We start from the raw sequence: 27342 nt of genomic DNA, 5'->3' as shown, positions 1-27342 counted from the left end.
GCAGCCTGAGTACCTGTCCACGTTGATTCCGTATACCTGTTGTGACCCTGCTTGTTCCTGACCTATCTCTTGTTGTTCCCCTGAACCTTGGCTTGGCTAACGGATTTCTACGCTCTCTACTCCACGAATTCGGCTTATGGACATCTACTACTCTACGCTCTCCAATCCTCGACTATCGCTTACGGATCTCGACCATTCTACGCTCTCCAATCCCGGACCATAGGCAAGTACCCGCTACCCTCTCCACTCTCCTATCCTGACCCAGCTACGTTCACGACCCTGCAATCCGGACCCACCCCTGTGGCTTAGGGCGGTGGTTATATATATATTCCCGACCTTGGCCCCGCGGTTCAGTCCAGGTTGCAGTGAGCATCCGTGACGCATGCATGCTTTGTCTCCTCCAACCCCCCTCAAAAACTAAAAGATACTGTTTAACAATGGACTGTACTGGCGTCATGGTTTAATACTGTAGTTTTTTCATGTGTACAGTAGTCACAATGTACTGTAGTCATAAAGTACGGTTCCCCATGTCATGCCCTTTCTCACCAAACCCCCTAAAAATCTGAATTGCATAATGTACGGTGCGATTGTAAATATATAATATTATCTCTTTCTTTACAGACCAAGATGTCCAAGAAGCACCAGCCATTGCGAAGATTATTTTTTCCTTTATTATCCTATATTAACATTTTTCATTCTTTTAATATACTTTTTGATGTGTTTATCTTTTTACTATTTAGACACTTGCAGTAGTACTATGCATAAAGTACTAAATGCATTTAAATATATTGTATAAATATCTCGTTGACATACTGTACAGTGGAAGGCAAGAGATGAATGAACCCGCTCTACCTAATATGACCAAACGGTCATAAATACAGACAGGGCGCAAAAATGGTAAATGATTCAACAGCAAAAAAGTACATTTCCACCTTAAGGGGTTAACTGGTGGTGTGTACATGTGTGTGACCAACAGGCAGTACTACTGTATAAGTGTACAAGCAACACCCCGCACAAACTGACCCTGGGCGCATGTAACTACAAACAGGGACGGAGGAGAAATAAGAGGTACCTGCACACCAATATATGCTGACCCTGCGGGGGAATCACTCAGGATCGCTAGCTTCCCAAATTGTCCCTCAATAACATGCCCCTACAACACAGAGGGGGCATAGGGATGGGGAGAGGAAAGAAAAGAGGGAGAGAGAACCCTCAACAACTTATCTGATCTTTCCCTGCAGGAAATTTACAAGTGTGCTTCTGTGTACATACTTACATACAGGGATTATCTGACCTTATGTTATAAGTTAATACATGATACATCATATGTGGCCTCATATGTTAATACTCCCACTTTGCAAATACTGGATCTTTGTTGGGAGTCATCAAATTACATTATTTTAGGCCTTCATGTACAGCTACACACATGTTCTGAGTGCAACTATCTATAGGCAAGTCAGCTGACGTTTTTGACCTATCAGAAGCAGCCTTTTTGGCCTTCATACAATAGACCACTGGCATTTGTGCTTCTGTTTTTTCTCACCGTGCTGATTTATTGGCCTTCTTTGGACCAATTATCCTGCACATTATTGTGTGTAGGGACACGATAGCACACTATGTGCTATCTCTAGACCCTTACAGGGATCAAGCGCGATGTGTTTCTTTCTATTTTCAGTTTCTACACTCACATCATATAGTCTGGTTCCTTCTTATTTTAATAGATACCATTAAACTTATTTTAAATTTGTCATATACTCATACATATAGGACCTGACTTTTTCTTTGGTACTGCACCATACTCACTCAATAGGGTATCTTCGCTATAGACACTGAGTGCATTATAGAGGGCCTTATCTGTATGATAGTGTCTATACTTCATATAGTGTTTCTTTCTTCCATACTGTACAGTACTGTATACAGTATAAACATCTTGCAAATAAGGTGCATTTACTGTTTAGATACGCTTACAGAAGCACGATACTGTACATACTATAATATAAAGTAGTAAAGCCATTTCAATATACTGTATCTAAATATATTTTTGACATACACTATAAAAATCTTTAAAATACGTTGCATTTACTGTTAACATACACTTACAGTACAGTGACAGGAGTGAGGAAATGCACTGTATCTTACTGTACAGTAATGTCATTCTGAACAAGGTAACATAATGACACGCAAGCGCAGAAATGTGATGACACGCATATGCGGTTCAACAAGGTTCCAATTTGACATACACGCATGCGCAGAAATGTGATGACATGCTTATCAACAAGGTTCCAATTTAACAAACGCATGCGCAGACATGTGATGACACACATATGCGTTTCAAAAAGGTTCCAATTTGACATGCACACATGCGCAGAAATGTGATGACACACGTGTTTCAATAAGGTTCCAATTTAACATAAACGCATGCGCAGAAATGTGATCACACACGCGTTTCAATAAGGTTCCAATTTAACATAAACGCATGCGCAGAAATGTGATGACACGCATATGCGTTTCAACAAGGTTCCAATTTAACAAAAACGTTATTATCCTGTACTAATAAAACATTTAATTCGTTAAAAATACTTTTTGTTGTGTGTGTTCATATTTTAATCTTCTACAGTTCGAGAATTTTTGTATGGCTAAAAGCTAAGGAGCCTCAGAAAGAACTTCTTTCCCATGAACTGTATATGAACTCATATTTTGAATCTTCAAATTACAATTACACACACACTTTAAGTACTGTACAGGAATAAAAGACAGGTTAAATTGCAATTAGATTTTTTAAGACAACTCGTGATCGCTCACTTGAGTTTCTCGACGGAATTGCCGATAACGCTAAAATGCAATTTTCTGCACTCGATCAAAACACTAGTAAACTCACGTCTTAACGCAGGAAAATTTCAAGAAATCACGCACCATGACCGGGTATGCAAAGGAATACAACACGCAAAATGTTCAAATAATGGCTGCTGCATCTGTAGTATCAAATTCATTCCTTATTGAAGTCCCTCTGTTTGTCTGGCAAAAGACTGTATATGTCTACATGGTATCTAATATCCTTCATGCCCAATCTATGGTCTATACAAATGTACAGTGCTTGGCCATCACATGTAGCTGGACAACTGGAGAAGAAAAAAAAGTTTGTGTGTGCGCCAAGCATGCGCATTTTAAGTGAAACTTCTTTGTCTTTTGTCCCTGATTGGTCACAGAAATTGTATTTGTGATGGTGATGTTTTTAAATAAAAATCAAAACACAATTTCAGTGACAAAACGCAAGAGAATTTCACTTAGAATACTCATGCCCTCCCACCCCCTCCCCCGTTTTAGATATTTGCACTTCTATATTTATACTAACTGTGAATTCCTTGTGTGGGTGACTGTGTGGGTGGGTTACTGTGTGTGTGGGTGACTGTGTGGGTGGGTGACTGTGTGGGTGGGTGACTGACTGTGTGGGTGGGTGACTGACTGTGTGGGTGGGTGACTGACTGACTGGGTGACTGACTGACTGGGTGGGAGACTGACTGACTGGGTGGGTGACTGACTGGCTGGGTGACTGACTGACTGGCTGGGTGACTGACTGACTGGCTGGGAGACTGACTGGCTGGGTGACTGACTGACTGACTGGCTGGGTCACTGACCGGCTGGGTGACTGACTGACTGGCTGGGTGACTGACTGACTGGCTGGGTGACTGACTGACTGGCTGGGTGACTGACTGACTGGCTGGGTGACTGACTGACTGGCTGGGTGACTGACTGGCTGGGTGACTGACTGACTGGCTGGGTGACTGACTGACTGGCTGGGTGACTGACTGGCTGGGTGACTGACTGACTGGCTGGGTGACTGACTGACTGACTGACTGGCTGGGTGACTGACTGACTGACTGACTGGCTGGGTGACTGACTGACTGGCTGGGTGACTGACTGACTGGCTGGGTGACTGACTGACTGACGGGCTGGGTGACTGACTGGCTGGGTGACTGACTAACTGGCTGGGTGACTGACTGACTGACTGGCTGGCTGGCTGGGTGACTGACTGACTGACTAGGTGACTGACTGACTGACTGGCTGGGTGACTGACTGACTGGCTGGGTGACTGACTGGCTGGGTGACTGACTGGCTGGGTGACTGACTGGCTGGGTGACTGACTGGCTGGGTGACTGACTGGCTGGGTGACTGACTGGGTGAGGTGAGTGACTGGCTGGGTGACTGACTGGGTGAGTGACTGAATGGGTGGGTGACTGACTGGGTGAGTGACTGACTGGGTGAGTGAGTGACTGACTGGGTGAGTGGGTGACTGACTGGGTGAGTGGGTGACTGACTGGGTGAGTGGGTGATTGACTGGGTGAGAGGGTGACTGACTGGGTGAGTGGGTGACTGATGGGTGAGTGGGTCACTAACAGGGTGAGTGGGTGACTGACTGGGTGAGTGGGTGACTGACTGGGTGAGTGGGTGACTGACTGATTGGCTGGGTGACTGACTGACTGGCTGGGTGACTGACTGACTGGCTGGGTGACTGACTGGCTGGGTGACTGACTGGCTGGGTGACTGACTGACTGACTGGCTGGCTGGCTGGCTGGCTGGCTGGGTGACTGACTAGGTGACTGACTGGCTGGGTTACTGACTGACTGACTGACTGGCTAGGTGACTGACTGGCTGGGTGACTGACTGGGTGAGGTGAGTGACTGGCTGGGTGACTGACTGGGTGAGTGACTGAATGGGTGGGTGACTGACTGGGTGAGTGAGTGACTGGGTGAGTGAGTGACTGGGTGAGTGGGTGACTGACTGGGTGAGTGGGTGACTGACTGAGTGAGTGGGTGACTGACTGGGTGAGTGGGTGACTGACTGGGTGAGTGGGTGACTGACTGGGTGAGTGGGTGACTGACTGGGTGAGTGGGTGACTGACTGGGTGAGTGGGTGACTGACTGGGTGAGTGGGTGACTGACTGGGTGAGTGGGTGACTGACTGGGTGAGTGGGTGACTGACTGGGTGGGTGGGTGACTGACTGACTGGGTGGGTGACTGACTGGGTGGGTGACTGACTGACTGGGTGACTGAGTGACTGGGTGGGTGACTGACTGACTGGGTGGGTGACTGACTGAGTGGGTGACTAACTGGGTGGGTGACTGACTGGGTGGGTGACTGATTGACTGGGTGGGTGGGTGACTGATTGACTGGGTGGGTGGGTGACTGACTGGCTGGGTGACTGACTGACTGGCTGGGTGAGTGACTGACTGACTGGCTGGGTGACTGACTGACTGGCTGGGTGACTGACTGACTGGCTGACTGGCTGGGTGAGTGAGTGACTGACTGACTGGCTGGGTGACTGACTGACTGGCTGGGTGACTGACTGACTGGCTGGGTGACTGACTGGCTGGGTGACTGACTGACTGGCTGGGTGACTGACTGACTGGCTGGGTGACTGACTGACTGGCTGGGTGACTGACTGACTGACTGACTGGCTGGGTGACTGACTGACTGACTGGCTGGGTGACTGACTGACTAACTGGCTGGGTGACTGACTGACTGACTGGCTGGGTGACTGACTGACTGACTGGCTGGCTGGGTGACTGACTGGGTGGGTGACTGACTGACTGGATGGGTGACTGACTGGGTGGGTGACTGACTGACTGACTGGCTGGGTGACTGACTGACTGGCTGGGTGACTGACTGGCTGGCTGGGTGACTGACTGACTGGCTGGGTGACTGACTGACTGGCTGGGTGACTGACTGGCTGGGTGACTGACTGGCTGGGTGACTGACTGACTGGCTGGCTGGGTGACTGACTGACTGACTGGCTGGGTGACTGACTGACTGGCTGGGTGACTGACTGACTGACTGACAGGGTGACTGACTGAATGGCTGGGTGACTGACTGCCTGGGTGACTGACTGACTGCCTGGGTGACTGACTGACTGGTTGGGTGACTGACTGACTGACTGGCTGGGTGACTGACTGGCTGGCTGGGTGACTGACTGACTGACTGGCTGGGTGACTGACTGACTGCCTGGGTGACTGACTGGCTGGGTGAGTGGGTGACTGACTGAGTGAGTGGGTGACTGACTGGGTGAGTGGGTGACTGACTGGGTGAGTGGGTGACTGACTGGGTGAGTGGGTGACTGACTGGGTGAGTGGGTGACTGACTGGGTGAGTGGGTGACTGACTGGGTAAGTGGGTGAGTGGGTGACTGACTGGGTGGGTGGGTGACTGACTGACTGGGTGGGTGACTGACTGGGTGGGTGACTGACTGACTGGGTGGGTGACTGACTGACTGGGTGGGTGACTGACTGACTGGGTGGGTGACTGACTGACTGGGTGGGTGACTGACTAACTGGCTGGGTGACTGACTGGGTGACTGACTGGCTGGGTGACTGACTAGCTGGCTGGGTGACTGACTGACTGGCTGGGTGACTGACTGACTGGCTGGGTGACTGACTGACTGACTGACTGACTGGCTGGGTGACTGACTGACTAACTGGCTGGGTGACTGACTGCCTGACTGACTTTCTGGGCGACTGACTGACTGACTGGCTGGGTGACTGACTGGGTGGGTGACTGACTGGGTGGGTGACTGACTGACTGGCTGGGTGACTGACTGACTGGCTGGCTGGGTGACTGACTGACTGGCTGGGTGACTGACTGGCTGGGTGACTGACTGGCTTGGTGACTGGCTGGGTGACTGACTGACTGACTGACTGGCTGGGTGACTGACTGACTGGCTGGGTGACTGACTGACTGACTGGCTAGGTGACTGACTGACTGACTGGCTGGGTGACTGACTGGCAGGGTGACTGACTGAATGGCTGGTTGACTGACTGCCTGGGTGACTGACTGACTGGTTGGGTGACTGACTGACTGGCTGGCTGGGTGACTGACTGGCTGGGTGACTGACTGACTGGCTGGCTGGGTGACTGACTGACTGACTGGCTGGGTGACTGACTGGCTGGGTGACTGACTGACTGCCTGGGTGACTGACTGACTGGCTGGGTGACTGACTGGCTGGGTGACTGACTGGGTGAGTGGGTGACTGACTGAGTGAGTGGGTGACTGACTGGGTGAGTGGGTGACTGACTGGGTGAGTGGGTGACTGACTGGGTGAGTGGGTGACTGACTGGGTAAGTGGGTGACTGACTGGGTAAGTGGGTGACTGACTGGGTGAGTGGGTGACTGACTGGGTGAGTGGGTGACTGACTGGGTGAGTGGGTGACTGACTGGGTGAGTGGGTGACTGACTGGGTGAGTGGGTGACTGACTGACTGGGTGGGTGGGTGACTGACTGACTGACTGGGTGGGTGACTGACTGGGTGGGTGACTGACTGGGTGGGTGACTGACTGGCTGGGTGACTGACTAACTGGCTGGGTGACTGACTGGGTGACTGACTGGCTGGGTGACTGACTGACTGGCTGGGTGACTGACTGGCTGGCTGGGTGACTGACTGACTGGCTGGGTGATTGACTGACTGGCTGGGTGACTGACTGACTGACTGGCTGGGTGACTGACTGACTGGCTGGGTGACTGACTGACTAACTGGCTGTGTGACTGACTGACTGACTGACTGGCTGGGTGACTGACTGACTGGCTGGGTGACTGACTGGGTGGGTGACTGACTGACTGACTGACTGGCTGGGTGACTGACTGACTGGCTGGGTGACTGACTGGGTGGGTGACTGACTGACTGAATGGGTGACTGACTGGGTGGGTGACTGACTGACTGACTGACTGGCTGGGTGACTGACTGACTGTCTGGGTGACTGACTGGCTGGCTGGGTGACTGACTGACTGGCTGGGTGACTGACTGACTGGCTGGGTGACTGACTGGCTGGGTGACTGACTGGCTTGGTGACTGACTGACTGACTGACTGGCTGGGTGACTGACTGACTGACTGGCTGGGTGACTGACTGACTGACTGGCTGGGTGACTGACTGACTGGCTGGGTGACTGACTGACTGACTGGCAGGGTGACTGACTGAATGGCTGGGTGACTGACTGCCTGGGTGACTGACTGACTGGTTGGGTGACTGACTGACTGACTGGGTGGGTGACTGACTGACTGGCTGGCTGGGTGACTGACTGGCTGGGTGACTGACTGGCTGGCTGGGTGACTGACTGGCTGGGTGACTGACTGACTGCCTGGGTGACTGACTGACTGGCTGACTGGCTGGGTGACTGACTGGGTGAGGTGAGTGACTGGCTGGGTGACCGACTGGGTGAGTGACTGAATGGGTGGGTGACTGACTGGGTGAGTGAGTGACTGACTGGGTGAGTGGGTGACTGACTGGGTGAGTGGGTGACTGACTGGGTGACTGAGTGGGTGAGTGGGTGACTGACTGGGTGAGTGGGTGACTGACTGGGTGAGTGGGTGACTGTCTGGGTGAGTGGGTGACTGACTTTGTGAGTGGGTGACTGACTGGGTGAGTGGGTGACTGACTGGGTGGGTGACTGACTGACTGGGTGGGTGATTGACTGACTTGGTGGGTGGGTGACTGACTGACTGGGTGGGTGACTGACTGACTGGGTGGGTGACTGACTGACTGAGTGGGTGACTGACTGACTGGGTGGGTGACTGACTGACTGGGTGGGTGACTGACTGACTGACTGGGTGGGTGACGGACTGACTGGGTGGGTGACTGACTGACTGGCTGGGTGACGGACTGACTGGCTGGGTGACGGACTGACTGGCTGGGTGACGGACTGACTGGGTGGGTGACTGACTGGCTGGGTGACTGACTGACTGGGTGGGTGACTGACTGACTGGCTGGGTGACTGACTGACTGGCTGGGTGACTGACTGGCTGGCTGGGTGACTGACTGGCTGGGTGACTGACTGGCTGGGTGACTGACTGACTGGCTGGGTGACTGACTGGCTGGGTGACTGACTGACTGACTGGCTGGCTGACTGGCTGGGTGACTGACTGGCTGGGTGACTGACTTGCTGGGTGACTGGCTGACTGACTGGCTGGCTGGGTGACTGACTGGCTGGGTGACTGACTGGCTGGGTGACTGACTGGCTGGCTGGGTTACTGACTGGCCGGGTGACTGACTGGCTGGGTGACTGACTGACTGGCTGGGTGACTGACTGACTGGCTGGGTGACTGACTGGCTGGGTGACTGACTGGCTGGGTGACTGACTGACTGGCTGGGTGACTGACTGGCTGGCTGGCTGACTGACTGACTGGCTGGCTGACTGGCTGGCTGGGTGACTGACTGACTGACTGGCTGGCTGACTGGCTGGGTGACTGACTTGCTGGGTGACTGGCTGACTGACTTGCTGGGTGAGTGACTGACTGACTGGCCGGGTGACTGACTGACTGGCCGGTTGACTGACTGACTGGCCAGGTGACTGACTGACTGGCCAGGTGACTGACTGACTGGCCAGGTGACTTACTGACTGACTGACTGACTGGCTAGGTGACTGACTGACTGGCTAGGTGACTCACTGACTGACTGGCTGGGTGGGTGACTGACTGACTGACTGGCTGGCTGGGTGACTGACTGACTGGCTGCGTGACTGACTGACTGGCTGGGTGACTGACTGTCTGGGTGACTGACTGGCTGGGTGACTGACTGACTGGCTGCGTGACTGACTGACTGGCTGGGTGACTGACTGGGTGATTGGCTGACTGGCTGGGTGACTGACTGACTGGCTGGGTGACTGACTGACTGGCTGGGTGACTCACTGACTGACTGGCTGGCTGGCTGGCTGGGTGACTGACTGGCTGACTGACTGTCTTGGTGACTGACTGTCTGGGTGACTGACTGGCTGGGTGACTGACTGGCTGGGTGACTGACTGACTGGCTGGGTGACTGACTGACTGGCTGGGTGACTGACTGACTGGCTGGGTGACTGACTGACTGGCTGGGTGACTGACTGGCTGGGTGACTGACTGGCTGGGTGGCTGACTGCGTGGGTGGCTGACTTGGTGGGTTTGTAATTGGGTGGGTGGGTGTGTGACTGGGTGGGTGGGTGTGTGACTGGGTGGGTGGGTGAGAACAACCTCATCCCAACCGTCAAGCATGGTGGTGGGAGTGTGATGGTTTGGGGCTGCTTTAGGACCTGAACTGCTTGCAATCATTGAAACAACTATGCATTGTATCAGAAGATTCTAGGAGACTGTGAGGCCATCCGTCCGTGAGCTGAACCGAAAGTGGGTCATGAGTTGAAGCAGTTCTGTAAAGAGGAATGGGTCAAAATTTATCAAAACCGATGTGCAAGACTGACCAGCGGTTATAGGTATTGCTTAGTTTAAGTCGTTACTGCTCAAGGAGGTGCCACCAGGTACTGAATTTAAGGTTCACATACTTTTTAACACATGGATATTGGATGATGAATGATTTATGGATAAATACATGTTGAAAAAGTATCATGTTTTTGTGTTATTTGTTTAATCCGGTTATCTTTATCTATTATTAGTACTTAAATTAAGATCGAATAATATTTTAGGCTTCAAATATGTTAAAAATCTAAGGGGTACAAAAACTTTTTCTCGCCACTGTATTTTTATCATACAACAGTAGAGATGCAACAAATTCTATAAGACTTGTTCCACATATTGGCACCTTTTTCCGTTAAGTTGCCTTTCCCTGATACAATAGGCCTACCTTGTGGTTTAGTGGAATTTTTGTGCACCTTAGGAATGCTGTCAAGTGCCACCATGATGGTATTTTTTACATCAAATTAAGTTATTTTTTGTTATTAGTTTATTTACATACCCATCTTTAAGAATGTTGTAAAGTTTTTGCATGGATCATGCTACAGTGCTTATAGCACGTTGTCACTAAGGAGTGTAAGGTTTTCTCTGACTTAATCGTCAGTTTTAAGGATTAGAATATTCCTTCCTTTATCCGAAGGTTTGAACGTTATTGACTCATTGTCTTCAAGTTGTTTGAGAGCCTCCAAGTCATGTTTGTCAACTTTGTGTCCTTCTAATGATTATCCACATCTAGTTTCTCAAGGTCTTTTGTTACCAAGCTCACAAAGTTTTCTACATTTGCACTAATCCCCAACTGTGGTGTAAATTCACTATATAACTTCAGCGTGGAGTCAGGGCTTTGACATGTAACTTGTTCGATTTCCTCCAGTAGGGACTCAAGAGTTCTGAAATCCACCAGATCTTGTCAAGTTCATATTGTAGACCAGTTGCTTCAGGGTAATCAAGTTTTTTTTTTAGCAAAAATAAACTTATGTAGGGGTCATTTCCTCACGAATAGATTGACAATGTCAAATATATCAAATATTTCAAAACTGGCTGTAGGTGAAAAAGACAAGGCTTTTTTTATTTTGCATTGATTTTCATTGAGTGTATAGTCTGTGAGGTTAGTAACTTGAGTTTTATCCTCCACGATTGATATGTCATTTATGGTTTGTATTTGTTGGTTTGTAAGCCCAAATTTGTCTACCTCTTGCCCCTTCTGGTCTTCGGTGTAGAACCTGTTTCGTGAAGTGGGCACCTCTAAAAAGTTAATGGATGATGGGGGGGAAAGAAACTTCTTACACAGCGTAAATGAGATATTGGATCCATACAAACAGATATAGATGATGATCCAACGGTTGAAGAAACAGGGGTTAAAATAAAAGATATACTGTTGTGAGATAGTCAAACAGAAAGCAAAATAAATGTTCCATTTATTACCGATTTCAATTCTCAGGGCAATAAGATCAAATCAATATTAAACAAACATTGGGGGATACTTAACAACGACCCCATATTAGGTTAAATTATCTCAGATAAACCAAAAGTAATTTTTAGGAAGTCTCGTAACTTTAAAAGTTTACTTGCCCCTAGTGACATTTTTGAAACGCAGAAAAAAGCTGAAAATCTGACGTGGATCCCAGATAAAACGTAGGGAAAACTTCACGTGTGGCCGGTGTTTAGTGTGTAAACTTATACATCAGGATAGAAAGTTCCTCAAGAATCCAAATTTGAAAAAATCATATGAAATTAGGGACTGTATAACATGCACGACAACACATGTCATTTACTATTTAGAATGCCCATGTGGCCTTCCTTACATTGGTCGCACAAAAAGACAATTTAGGAGGCGGATATTGGAGCATGCACGGAACATCAAGATCAGGTTTGAAAATCATAGTGTATCCAAACATTTTAAGACACATCATAATCAAGACCACGCTTTATTAAAATATTAAGGACTTTAAGTCATTCCCATCAAAAGACTTGGTGGTGACAGAGAGAGGGAGCTAGCAAGAAAAGAAAGCTATTGGATCTATACAATTAGATCCATGGCTCCTCTCGGTCTAAATGAAGACATAGATATCCTGTCACTGATCAATTAAGTCTCTTCTGTGGCTCCTTCAGTAAGAACCCGGTCCTGATGCTCTGTCCATGCTCCATGGTCTGCGGTTTGATCCTGCCCAAAGACATTTTTATATGCATGTTTTTTAGTGTTATATGAGATGCTCCCATTTATTGTTGGCATTCTAGCGTCATCTCCATATATATATATTTTATATTAGTTCTATCATGGTTATTTATCATGATGATAAAGTTACATTATCAGTATAGTATGCATCATGACGCCTAGATTACAATTTGCTGTGGGTACAATACCACAATTTGGGATAATGTACTGTTTATTATGAAGTTATGCCTCTGTATTTTGCACTAATTTATCTGGGGTTTTCCCCAAATGTTCTCTATATCTCCTCTCTCTGCAGATATTATTTATCATTGTAATCCAATTGTTTCTTTTCAATTATGATATCGCTCTAATTGTAGTTTAGCTTGTGTTTATATGCCCTTAGTGACCTTTTTGGTCTATTATGAGATTTGTATTAACATTGTATGTTTAGACTTAGGTTTTTGTGAGATATGTATAAATGTTGTCTGTTTAATATGCACACATATGTTTCAAGTCATCATCAGCCAATTAGAAACACCCACTACCTATAAAAATCATCATGGGAGTCAACTACTGCATTCCCTGAAGAAGTGACCTTGCGTCATGAAACGCATTGGAGTTTAATACAAGGGGTGACCTGATATACACCAGACCTCTTGAATTTAGCAAAGCTTTTTGGATCTATTTGGTCCTTATATTCTGCCATTACGGCTCCACTCTCTGCTGCCATGCCGGGTGAAACAACTGTAAGCAATCTGCTTTCCCTCCGTAACCACGCCAGTGAACTGTTGGGGTTGGTGACGCACTACACGTCACATGGTATGAGAACCAGCTGATGTGAGGGATTCCCTTCCCAAGCGAAACAATGCTCTGTTGGAACATCAAGTGGCCGGGTGAGGAGAAAATTAGCCTCACTAGTGGAGATCAACCCTTTCGGTGCAGTGCCCTGTTGATTCTCAAGCGACCTGGAGCGGAGACAAGCAGTACCCAGGAGATCCTGATCCGAGGATAAAATCCTTGACGACATGGTGCAGCAGCTGTGGGAGCGTCTGTCCTTTTATTGGTTACTATACCTACATGCTCATTTTATTAATTTTTTCTGTACGTGCATTTATTACCTTACTCATAAATTGTTTATTTTTATCTACTACACTATGAGGGTCTTGCGCTTTCTTCTTGTTTTGTTATAATGGAGGGGCGTTGAAATAATTAGTTTGTGTTACATTATATTTTTGGACTTTTTAGATTTTTGTTTGTGCCTTGGTGTTTCAGAGTCTGATTTATCCCAGTCAGTGTATGATTCCCCAGAATTAGGTATTACATATTTTAAAGTACTAAAGTGGTGCCTCGACACTTTCACTTCTTTAAAGTCCTCTAAGTCGCTGTTGTATTTTCTATATTTCCTGTCTATTAGTTTTTTTAACAAATCTATCAATGTTAGCTTTAACTTGTTGCTCAAATTAGGGGAACGTAGGCATTTTGTCCCATTTGTCGCACAGTTTGTCTCTCTAAACTGCCGTTTATCTCTTAATTAATTTAATTCATGGTCCGCCAATAGTTGCATAAGATCTTGAGAACATTTTGTTATGATGGCATCCCAGTTTCAATAAATTCTGGTTCCTGTATTTGTTTAGCGGGGCTTACATTTATTCGTAGACTATTTTGTAGGCTTCTAATCTCCCACCATACTGTAGGCGTGATTGTGTTTTGTACAACTTGTATAACCCCAGGAAATAATGCCTGATTTTATCTGTGATATTTTGTATGGGAATCGTATTACTTGATGAGAACATATTCTCTGAGTCTTCTTCCAGTCCATGAAAAACCTGCCATATTGGCATAGTGTGCTAAAGTTTAGGAGAGGGCTTAACCCTAGAATACAACTGGTAGCTGGAGTGGAGAAAGGGGAATTCGAATACTTCGCTGTAACTGGTCAATAGAGTGTATACTGATAGCTCTCTCTCTAATGGACTAGGACAGGGGTGCTACCAAAGGATCCAGAAGCAAAAGTTGGACAAGTGGAGTTTAAAAAAAAGGGGATCTTAAGTGGTACAATCACAAAAAGTTTATAAGAAATGTGTAGCAGAGCTAAATTATTTTAAAAAAATGCTGGTGTATCCTTCCAAATAGGGGGCCCTAGTCGAGTCTCCTCAGGAACGATCAAATTATTCCTCTGCCGGTTAAATTGCATTCAGCGCTCCACAAGGAGGAAGAACAAGATTGATAGATCCTAGAAAACAAGCTGAAAGTCCATTGGGCACCCAAGGGGATGAAAGGGGATAAGAGGGGCAGGTACAGGAGAAAGGCAATTTTAGCTATAATTCATTGAGGGTTATGTATAAAAGTCTCCCAAAACTGGAAGAAAAAGAAATACAGCACGTTCCTACTTGCAAAAATAATAAAAAATACATTGTATCCTATGGGACTTTACAATTTCACAAATCTGGTGCTTTGTTTCCCCACTTGGTGGTGGATAGGAAAAAACAAAAACCACAGATTACCCTTTTATGTTTACAGAAGTAGAACAACATTTACGTAGCTAGTGCGGATGTTGTAGTAGGGATGAAGCAGTTAAATAAATCATGGTTATTCTTTCACGGTTATCAACTGCTTACCAATGGCAGGTTCTTTGCATGTATTGAGCCGTTCATTCAATGTGTCCCCAGAGCACACCTCCGACCTTTGGTCATCTGCGAACCAAACACATGGCACTGTGAGTATCATATACACAGTATATACAGCTCAACCCCGTTATAGTGTGATCTGCTACAACGCGGATCCGCTTATAATCGCAATGTAAGCGTGGCTCCCGTTTTTTAAAAGCAACACTTTTTTTCCCCAAAGCTTTATTGCTAACAGACGTCCCCTGAGCAATAAGAACCTCTCCTTGCTCTGTCACTACTTTCCTCTCTCCTGCTTCAGAGGATCTAGCGATGAAGCTGGCTGTCTCCCTCATTCCTCCTGGTCTCCCTGCTCCCGAGTTGGGGATTTGCAGATTGCCCATCACGCTGCAATGTACAGTATCCAGGTGACCGAGCCCCAGCGGGTATGTCCCTGACTGCTGCAACTGCTGCCTCACCTGTGCTGCGTGAGAGGGTGAGGCGTGTGGTCGGGAGGACAACCCACCGTGTGGGGACAGCCTGCTGTGCAAGCCTCCGCCTGGCAGGAGAGGGGTCAAGGGGACATGCCAGTGCAAGCACAGCTACCAAGTGTGTGCCAACGACAGGAAGACCTATGACAACCTGTGCCAGCTGAAGGTGATGAGCCACAAGGCACTGCAGCAGGGGATGCCCCCTGTGGTGCTGGTGCAGAAGGGGGCATGCCAATCGGTTAAGGAGGTGCATGCATGGTGGGGATTTGGCAGAGAGCCCCCCCACACAGTGACAGAGACACACACACAGTGACAGACACACACACACAGTGACAGACACACACAGTGACAGACACAGACACACACACACAGTGACAGACACACACACAGTGACAGACACACACACACAGCGACAGACACACACACACAGTGACAGACGCACACAGCGACAGACACAGTGACACACACACACACAGTGACATCATCCCGAAACATACCCCCCGGGTCCGTCTAAATATTGTCTTCCACGAAACCGATCACTGGTGCCGAAAAGGTTGGGGACCGCTGCTCTAACCCACTCACACCACAGGAGCTGTGGAGGAGGGGAGCTGTCTGGAGCTACGGGAGGGAGGCAAGTCTGAATGGCAGCCGTTAGCTCTCCTCTTCTCCCCCCCCATGCCCGTTTCGCAGACTGTCCCTGTCCACTGCGGCTCCGTGAGGAGAGGGGAGGAGGGGGTGTGCCGCAACATCCAAACACAGAGACACCGCGGCAGTACTCACCGGCAGACAGGGGCACCACCACACATCACCTCGCTGCCTGACCCTGCACCTCCCCGGCACGCTGTCACTGAGGCCGCAGGGCTGCGAGTGTGGAGATGCGGCAGCACCGGGAGGCCCAGGAAGAGAGAGAGGCCTCACTCCCAGCAATACTGCTCACAAACCAGGGGGGGGAAGGGAAACCGGAACCCCTGTATACAGCATGGAGACCGCAGCACAGCGTTAACTCTGTGGCTGGTGACGGAGCAAGCCAAGGGACAGCTTCTCCTGTGCCCAGAGAGAGAGGTCACGTTATACAGGGGTGGCATGCTATATACAGAGGGAAGAGACTGCTTCCAAGGGACACTCAGAGTTGTATACACCGAGGTACACGTGGCCCCGTCCCCTGACCCATTTTGGACACGCCCCCCCCCCCCCGCACCAAAAAAATAATATCTGCAGACCGCAGATCGCGGTTGTTGCAGGGTACATGCAACCACACGTGGGTTTTCTTGATAAGGCTTTTTATTGAGCCTCAAAATATGGCACACAAAAATAACAAGAGCATTTCTTCAGCATATATAAAGTAAAGCAATATAAGTCCTGCTCTGCCCTTTCTGTTCAAAGTCCACAGAAACAATTCAGCATCAAACAAAATGTCCCAGTAAAAAAAGACCTTAAATCAAGCTGTTCTCCCTCCAGAGTTTCAATGTATCTCCATGCTTCAGACAGGCTGCATGTGTGTACAGCCTGGGGTTTTTAAAGCTATTTGATGAGGCAGCAGGGACCAGACTAATTAACCAGACCTCTTAGCTGAAAGTTAACCTCGTCAGTTAGCTTCGCGGATGGCGTCTTGTGATATGTGAAATCAAACACAAAGAAAAATCAGAGTGTATACTGCTAGTTAAAATTACATATACTGCTGCGGCCGAGTTTATTCGAGCATTTGCCCGTTCTCGGCCGCAGCAGTAAACTGGCGCGCGCCGGAGGGTGCCGGGCGCGCGCCGAAGCAGCGGAAGAGCGCCCTCCGATCGGGGCGCTCTCCCTCCCGCTGCCGGGTCCGCCGGGTCCCCCGGAACCCCCTGCCGCCGTCCCCCACATCGCGGGACACATCGAGGGGCGGCCACTAGCAAGCCGGGAAATCTCCCGGCTTGCGGAACCGGCCACACTTTAATAAAGTGTGTCGGTAGTGTAACATAAATAAAAACACACACATAATACTCCAATGACAAACATCAACATAAAACACAAACACAAACAGAAGCTAAATGAACAATTAAACTAATTTATTAAAAATACTGAAAAACTATGGTCGATAAAAATGGAGATGGCTTGTTGAAGATGATCTCCTTCTCTCTCCTCAGTCACCGGGGGGCGTGAGGGGGGTGGTGATAGGGGGAGTCTGCAGAACTTCCCAATATCACCGGTGCACTCCGTTGTAATTTTCAAACACTTGATGTGCTCGCCAGGGGAAAGCTGCTGTTTGCTAATTTGGCTGGAAAGATGCACCACACTTGGAAAACTGCACACTCTCCTCTCCAAGATCGCCTTGACGTCTGACCCCACGCGTTACCTTGAAAAGCAGACCCCCCTCCCCTCCGGTGACTGAGGAGAGAGAAGGAGCTGTTTTGCCATAGTTGGACTCACATGCTTGAAACAAACTGCTGTGTTGTAAGTAGGATTCTTGTTTTATAACCAGATCTTCTTCAACAAGTCATCTCCATTTTTATTGAACATAGTTATTTTCAGTATGTTTAATTGTTCATTTAGCTTCTGTTTTATGTTGATGTATGTCATTGGAGTTTTGTATGTGTATGTTTTTTATGTTCTATGTAATTTTAACTAGCAGTATACACTCTGATTTTTCTTTGTGTTTGATTTCACATATCACGTGACGCCATCCACGAATTCTGCAAGCCAGTCCAGGTGTTTATGATTGGATCATCCTATAAGGACTAGATGCCACCTACTTATTAGTGCATTTGGACATTTACTTGGACTGTATCTTTAAGGCGCAGGTTTGTATGTTTTCTGCATTGTTTTCTCTGATTTGGTTCGATTAGTGTTTCCGGGCAGCCTTGGCACATTTATATGAGTTTACTTTGCACTCTTGAATTATTAGAGTACATTTCACAGTATTGTTTTATTGTTTTATTGCTTACTAAGCTTAAGTGCTTTTTCCAGCACCTTTCTTTTGTTGTATAAAATGGAAAATTATAGTTTAAATTATAAACAACCAATTTGAATTAACAAACTGTAGGATACTACCCTGGAAAAGAGTATCTTCTTACTGAATAGATGTACATAAGAAATCTAGATGAATAAAGCCCCTATAATAGGACTATTTAGACAGCATGTGCAAATCAAGAATAGAACAACAAGAGATCTTCCTAACCTGCCACAGTGAACTGTGACACAGATGGAAAAAGTCAGCAGAGCCATGATAAAACAATCCTACACTTATAATGAATTTATTTTTTTATTTTTTTCGGGAGGGAATTTAGGATTTTTGAAGATTGGGATGAGTTGGGAGTTGGTGGCTGTGAATTTAAATTTAGCTTTCGTCCAGATCTCCCATGTGTGCCTCATTGACCCAAGGCTAAATTTACTAAGTAACGTATCTCCCTTGTTCAGGGACCAAAGACAAGCTGACAGAGAAGGCGTGCCGGCGTATTGTGATTCTATATCTAACCAGCAATATTGATCTGGTTCAGCGTTCCATACTACTACCTGTCTAAGTTGGTTGGCCTGGTAGTATCTTAGTATGTCGGGGACTCCAAGGCCTCCTCTCCCCCTTGACATGAGCAGAACTGACCTAGTGGTTCTGGGTTTTTACCTTGCCAACTAAAGTGGAATATTTGCTTCTGTATATTTTTCCATTCTAAGCCAGGGATGTGGAACGGGTGGGTCTGGAAGTAGTATAGTAAGCGGGGGAGTATGTTCATTTTAACTGAGATCATTCTCCCGATCCACGAAATTTGGTAACCGTTCCATTTGTCTAGATCGGCCTTAATTTTCCGAAATAGGGCTGGGTAATTTGCTTGATATAGGGACTGGTAGTTCCTGGATACATTTACTCCTAGATATTTAATGTATGAGGAGCTCCAGCGATAGTTAAAATTTAGCTTCAGTAATTTCACCTCTGGCTCTGGTAGGCTTAGGTTTAAGGCTTCAGATTTGTCGCTATTAATTTTGTATCCTGAGATTAATCCGAAGTCCTCAAGTTCTTTTTGGAGATTAGGGAGGGAAATTTGGGGTTGGGATAGCGTTAGGATTATATCGGCAGCAAACAACGAAATCTTGTATTGTTTGTTTCCGATGCTTATCCCTTGGATGTTTACGTTTTCTCGAATTTTTGATGCTAGAGGTTCTATCGTCAGTGCAAAGAGGAGAGGAGATAAAGGGCATCCTTGTCTGGTGCCGTTTTAAATATTGAATCGTTGTAGGTTGCTCCCTGGGAGTTTCACCATTGCTGAAGGGTCTTGATAAAGTCTACGGACACCCTCTAGGTATGAGTCTTTGAATCCAAATTTACGTAGGGTGCTATCTAAAAACAACCAGTCAATTCTATCAAACGCCTTCTCCGCGTCTAAACTTAGTAGGATTGCTTTGGTTCCTGTAAGGTGAACGTGGTCTATTATGTTGATTATCTTTCGGGTGTTATCTGAAGCTTGCCTGCCCGCTACAAATCCGACTTGGTCTATGTTTATAAACCTGGGTAAGATTTGATTCAGTCGATTTGCTAGGATTTTTCTATACAATTTGAGGTCGTTGTTCAGGAGGGAGATTGGACTGTAGCTTCCACATTGCATCGGGTCTCTTCCGTCTTTATGTATTATGGCTAGGTTAGCTAGAGACATTGAGGTCGGGATTGGGTTCCCTTCCATGAAGAAGTTGAACATCTTCAGTAGATGCGTGGATAGTATAGGTAAGAATCTTTTGTAGTACACATTTGTGAACCCGTCTGGGCCAGGGGACTTTGATACCTTCAATACTTGCACTGCCGCTTCTAATTCCTCTTTCGATATTTCCGCGTTAAGTATCGCATTTTCCTCTTGATTGCTGTTATTTGGGATCTTTTCTGTACCCCTCTTAGTTTACTGGCCAGGAGTCTGTCTGCCTTGATCCCGGTGAGCTGACGGGGTAGTAACAGGTAACCAGGAACAGGGAATTGTTCTGACTGGTAGTTCATCAGTCTCCGATCTGTAGGGCTCAGATGTTTCCGAATGCCAAGCTGCAGGAGGATGCAGGCCTAGCCATGAAACTTTTCGTTTTTATGCACAATGAGTTTGAACGGAAAACCCCACTTATACTTTATTTCATTCTCCCTCAGCAGTGTAGTTAGCGGCTTCAGGTCCCTTCGCTTATTAACTGTTATTTTTGCCAGGTCGTTGTAGACTTGCAAGGAATCATCCTGGAACTTAATAGGCTCCTTTGCTCTGCAGGTCTTCATGAGCCTTTCCTTGGTTATATACCGGTGCAGGCGAACTATGATGTCCCTTGCACGATTCGGGTCATCTGACCGCGGACCGAGAGCGCGGTGGGCCCTGTCCATTTCGAGATCCTTTTCGTCTAGGTCATCGCATAGTGAGGAAAACAGGTCTGTGAGATATGGCTTTAATTGACCCGGGAGGATAGACTCAGGGATGCCACGGATCCTTATATTTTGGCGTCTGTCGCGGTTTTCTTGATCCTCTAGGCTGTCTTTTAGGTTGCTGACTTCCAGGTCCAGCCTGAAGATTTCATCGTCTGCAGCCGTTTGCGCTTGCAGGGACTCCTCCAATTTGGCCTCAAGCGCAGAGGTTCGCTCCGTCAGGCCTGCAATATCTTGCCTGAGCTCTGTCACAACCGCTTTCAGATCCTCCTGTATTGATACATGAAGCTTTGTCAGCATCGATGTCATTAACTCTTGCATGTATTCCCTTGTGAGGCTCACTTCAGGGTTCTGTATGTCTGCCTCCTGTTCCCGATCCGATGCCTGTTGTTTTGCACCACGTGCGCTCGCTGTACCGGCGCCATCTTGGTTTTTAGCACTCGCTTCAGCATTCTTTTGTGGAGGAGTGAAAAACTTTGTAACCCCCTGAGTAAGTTGCACTTTCTGCCGATTTGCCATTTCTGTGCATTGAGCAGACCAGGGAGATCATTTTTGGGGTCGAAAAGTGGGGGGGAAATCTCTTTTAATTGTGGTTATTCACGAGGATCTGTGGAGCTTCTCTCTCACACGACCTTCCTCATCGGCATCCTCATGGATACAGTTTTAAGGTCGAGTGGTGGGTACAAATATTGTGTGACAGCTTCTCCAACTGGGATAAAAAAAGACGATCTGAGGGCCTTAAGTGGATACAGATAGGAAATAATAGGTGTTCTGTAGGGGGGCGCCGGGGATACACCTGGGCTTTCTATGGAGGGGGAGTGAGACTAGTTGGGCACGGGGATATAGGCTCAGAGAATCCATATCTATATATGGACTACCTGCGTAAACTATCTAGGGGAGCCAGACTTTTTGGAAATGGTGGTATGTGTCGTTTAGGAAGCTCGTCAGTTTCTCCATCATACATATAAACCACAGCTTGTTTCTAATATACAGAATTGGTGGGAGTTTGTCCTGTTTCTAAAGACTCGCAATGGCGCATCTTGTCGCAGTGGTGATATGGGCAATTAGTTTGTTTGTAGCCCTTGTGTATCCCTGGAGTGGTTTGTTTAGAAGAAACAACCAAGGCTGTTAAATCGCTGAACCGAGGATATGCTGGATCCAGGACTTCACCTGTCTCCACAGATCATGCACCTTGGGACATGACCACCACATTTGTAGAAGGGTAGCCACTTCACCGCAGCCTTTGGGGTATAGGGGTAGCCCGGAACATATTTAGCAATATTCTCAGGGGTGTTATACCAGCGAGTCATAACTTTATATGCGTTCTCCCGGATAGTTGAGCAAATAGAGCTTTTAGTCACTGATTCAAACATTTCCTCCCATGCGTCAGCCTCCAAGCTCTTCCCCCAGATCACTCCCACTTTTTCAGAAAATCTTATCCTGTGATTCTGCAGGTGGAAGGGAGAGTTAGCCATATACCTTTGAGATGAACCTCTGGTGGTAGTCTGCTCCCAGACAGAGCTTCTCAAACAATGAGACAGGTTCAGTGGTCTTAATTTTGGCATAGAAGACCCTAATCTGGAGAAAACGAAAAATCTCATTTGACGGGATTCCTTTATCCTTTACCAGTTTCTCGAAAGGGGCGATTTTGAGGTCGTGGCTGATATCAAAAAGTCTGTTAATGTTTGTCTGCAAATATTGTGCATTTTTTAAGGTTGCCATGGTTATCACCTTATTTAATCTCATATCGTAGTCTATTTGACAAGAACAGTACAAGTGGTCAAGTAGCTAAATAATATTGGTGTGATGGAGCGGCCTGTAGGCAAGGGCAGATTGACGCACAGAGGGTTCCGCTTAACTATAGTGAGTTATTTGCCACCAAACAGCAACCAAAACATTGGGGCTAATACCCCTTTAAGGCAAAACACAAAAATAATTAAATAAAGTCCTATTCCCATTAGGGAAACTAACTACACCAGCAGGTCCCTAGCTAATGGTGCTGGCCAACTAACCTGGTTCCCAGCCCAAAACATGCCCTGATATATGGAACAAAGTAAGTCTCTGCCCAGAACAAATAAAGGGTTTTCGCTTATCTGTCAGTCCTTGTGTTTGTCCTGGGGGTGATTCCAAGCTGGACCCTGCAGGCCTGCTTTTCTCAGCCCTAGGGTCCAATACAGCCAGACTCTCCCTTGCTGGGAGACCTTTCACTTCCTCTCTCTCTCTGTGGAGGAAAGCAGTCTTCCTGTCTCTGACAGCTTCCTGTCTTTTATCCCTGTTACATCAGGAGTTGATTGTCCACACCTCCCTGTTCATGTGTGAATTCCGACACCCGTGAAGTCTAGGAAGGGAGTTAACCTCTTCCTTCCCTTACAATTGGATATGCATCAGCTGAACATTCGTTGATATAAGTATGAGTGGAGACAGCCTTAACCTCTGACGAAGTTGCATAGACGCAAAGAATCACGTTAGGTGAGTTACAGCTTCAACTAAGGCAGAAGCGGTACACTACGACGGATTAAGGCTCATCTAAGTTCACCACTATAGAATCAATCATGAGAGGGGAGAATTTCTAGGCAGATACAACATTGCCGGAGGACTAAGTTCCGAGCGTATCTGCACTACTTCCGGTTTCCAGGAGAAGCACCATGCCACAAACCTGATACGAGGAAAGACCGTGGAGTCCACGCAGCCGAGATGGGGACTGAATATTGAGTATTGCACTCATAAATGCCATTTAATATTTGTTATTTGTGAGTTTAACCATTGTTGTTAACCTTTTATTAAAACTTACACAAAAAGGAAGAGCATAAAAGGAAAAACCATCAGTCAAAATTGAAAAACTTTATAAATTGACTCAAAATTGCATACTAAAAATCACATATAGATACACATGATGAATAAAAAATAAATGAATCCTAATAGATCTATTAACCCACACAGTCAAAGCACTAGTGGAGGTTCCCCAAGTTACATTTCCACAGAACTAGAGATGGAATAGTTCAGGGTGTAAAATTATGTTGCTGCTTACATGTGAAAGGGAACACACCCCGTGCAGGACTGGTGAGTATCCGCAACTGGTTGGGCTTCCGTCATCACGTTCGCTCTCCACTGAGTGATGACGTCACCTTTACGCGTTTCGCGTCATATGACGCTTCTTCAGGAGGTATGTCCAGTAACACTCATGGTTGCTTGATATAGCAAGACCGACATTTCCTCAGCCAATGGAATTGCTTTATTAGTGAAAAAACCTCCAATCAATGTTAACAGCTGCCGAGGTTCAGCAGAAGCAATTAAGCCTGTTAAACCATCAACTTCAGTACACGAACAAACCACTAACTGTGATTACATAAACATCAAATTGAAAGACAACACAAATCTTAAACATGACATTAATAATGACAACACAAAACTAAACTATAATGATCCCTAATAGAACATAGTGTAGAATGATAATATATATATATATATACAACACACTAATGTGTACTGGCTATACATATAAGCTAATACCTAAAAAAAATAACTGTATCTACTTAAATTATATATATATATATATATATATATATATATATATATATATAATTTAAGTAGATACAGTTATTTTTTGAATATATTTTATGAATTATGAACATCTCTTGAAGGAAATGATCAAACCAATAATTTGACAGCTTGTGACTAATATTATAAAAACTTTTACATTGCATAAAATTACCATTACATAATATAAAAATTATATAATATAATTACACGGATGATATTGGAAATGAAAAACAGAAACAATGCATTTGAAAGAGAATAGGGGGTAAGGTACTGTAATTTATTTAAGAAATGGGGCAAGTTCTATTAATTCATTAAGCCCACCTGGCGACTTACTCCCCAATGTAAAAATCCAATATTGTTCTCTTTGTAAGAGTTTCAGATCACAATCCCCTCTTCTGGGATCTCTTACAACTACTTCCACTCCCCTAAAACGTAGTCCGTTGCTTTTCCCTTGGTGATGGGTCAAAAAATGCTGGGATAAACTATGGATTTTCTTCCCTTTATCCAAATTACATTGAGCATTTTTGATCCCATTGATATGTTCACCAATTCTAGTTTTCAAGGATCTAATGGTTTCCCCTACATATCTTAGATTGCACGGACAGTTAATTACATACACCACAAAGGGTGTGTGGCAATTGATAAAATCATTAATAGGATGTTCCTTATTTCTAGTATCATATATGCTTTTGTCACGTGACATATATGAACACATCACACATTTGCCACACACAAAATTCCCTTTGGGTTTCTGCAGAAAGTTGCCACTAGGATATTGCATTGTGGTACTTTTCTTAAGTGCACTAGGCGCCAATACGTTTTTTAGATTCTTTGGTTTTCTAAAAGCTGTTTTGGGTTTGGTAGTTAAATGATTATGTAACCCGGGGTCCAACTACAGGCCAATCTCCCTTCTCCCAATCCTATCCAAAGTCATGGAAAAATGTGTCCACTCCCAATTAAGCGATTACTATAACAAGACAAATTTCCCTAGCCAATTCCAATCTGGCTTTCGCCCCAAACACTCTACCGTAACTACCCTGCTAAAAGTTTGCAATGAAATCCAGTGTGGAATGGAACGGGGTCAACTCACTGGTTGTGACGATTCAGGGGATTCCTTCCCCTTCTTTCTCTCCCTCTGTCCCCTCTCTGGCCAATTCCTCTGCACCTACCCACTCCTGTCCCGCTCCGTCTCCCTCTCTCACTGCTCCATTGCCTCAGCGCATGCCCCGCAGGTTGCGCGCACCCGCGCGGTCCCCGAGCCGCTGCGGCAACACTCCTCACTACCAGTCACTCCCTGTGCCTGCTGCATGTACCTCTCCTCCAGTGGCGGTCCCGTACAGTCCTCTGCTCCCCTCCGCCGGGGTGCCAGCGGCGCGGCGCTCCGCGCGGCTGGTGACACAGCCTGTGCGCGCGCACCCTCGGCTTACAGAGGGCGCACGCACACGCTCCTCTTCTAAGCCCTGTCACGCTCCTGACTCCTCCCCCCATTCCTTGCAGGCGATCTCACTCTCTGATCCTTCTGTCTCCTCCTCTTCTCTCCCTGATCTATACTTGTTGTCTCCCACTTCTCTCTCTGCTCCTCCCCTCTCTCCCATTAGTGTGTCTCTCTTTATAATCCCTGTCTGTCCTCTTTATCGTCGCTCTGCATAGTTCCTGTTTCCCTGTGTGTGCTGACCTATGCTGTGCTCCCTCTGTGTCCCTGCTGTATCCTGCTCCTGTGTTACTTTGGATTTCCCTGGCTTTGACCCCTGCTTGTCCTGGACTACCCTGCTCTCTGTACCCCTTGAACCTTGCTATGAACTCTACCTTGCTGACCTCTGGAATCCTTGGACCTGGCTTTGAACTCTGACTACTCTACTCTCTGGACCCCTGGACCCCTGGACATTGGCACACGGACACGACCGTTATTATGCTTAACCCTTCAGACGTTGCAAGTATCTTAACCACTCTCTCAACAGGCCCAGCAACGCAATACCACACTCCGGGCTTGCTCCCACTGCTGTGGGTGTGTGGTGTAATACCGTTCCCACCTCGGTATTGGGGTCTTGCCAGGTCTGCGGGCATACAGGCGTGACACTGGTGCAGTATTCCTAGATTTTACAAAGGCTTTGGATACTGTTGATCATGCTATCCTGCTTAACAAACTCCAGAGCTCTGGAATAGGGAAGCATGCTTTAAACTGGTTTCAGTCCTACCTATCAGGTAGATTCCAGCATGTGTCCATCTCAGGCTCTAAATTCAACCCCCTTGATATCACCTGTGGTGTCCCGCAAGGCTCTGTTCTGGGGCCCCTACTCTTCTCAGTGTTCATCAATGATCTTCCCACAGCTTGTAAGGAAGCCTCAATACACATGTATGCAGATGACACAATCCTATATGCACACAGCCATAGTCTCTCTGACCTTGAATACATACTTCAATCTGACTTTTTAAAACTCGAAAACTGGATTTCCCAAAACAAACTGTTTTTAAACACTGACAAGACTGTAACAATGGTATTTGGGACCAAGACTACATTTTGAAAGCTTCCAGTGACTGAGCTCCAGATCAGAACCAATGCTAACACCACCCTAACTCCTGTTACTAGTTTTAAATACCTGGGCATATGGTTTGACTCCCACTTAACATTCGGAATGTACATTGATACCCTGACATCCAAAACCTATGCCAAACTAGGTGTACTTTACAGGAACAAATCCTCCTTAAGCCTGCTGGTCAGAAAGCGTATTGTACAGCAGATGCTAATGAAAAAGGATATGTATCTAAAGCGCCTAATCTTATACTATATAATTGAAAGCACTGTATGCCTGCCTGCCTGCCTGCCTGGATGTCCGGTGTCCCTAGGGGAAATCTCATTGGTCCCTTGGCCCGCCCCCGCACACCTCTCATTGGCCTGAGGCGGAGTGACGGGCCAAAGGACACACAGGGACACACACACACACACACACACAGGGACACACACACACACACGGACACGGACGGGGACACACACACACAATCCCCTCCCGG

At 46.9% G+C, this 27342-nt stretch overlaps 1 protein-coding gene across 1 annotated transcript in view; it reads right to left on the bottom strand.

The window, feature by feature from the left end:
• Window positions 1–27342, bottom strand: part of LOC142487226 (uncharacterized) — a 155481-nt gene that overhangs the window by 50019 nt on the left and 78120 nt on the right. The window contains exon 4 of the mRNA XM_075586117.1: window positions 14968–15042. The gene's annotated coding sequence lies outside the window, so the exon portion shown is untranslated. The remainder of the gene's footprint in view (window positions 1–14967; window positions 15043–27342) is intronic.

Source organism: Ascaphus truei, chromosome 2 (genome assembly GCF_040206685.1).
Source record: "Ascaphus truei isolate aAscTru1 chromosome 2, aAscTru1.hap1, whole genome shotgun sequence".
In the NCBI taxonomy this organism is placed as follows: Eukaryota; Metazoa; Chordata; class Amphibia; order Anura; family Ascaphidae; genus Ascaphus; species Ascaphus truei.
Note: the sequence above shows the minus strand (reverse complement) of the source record. Positions and strands in the feature narration are given on the sequence as shown.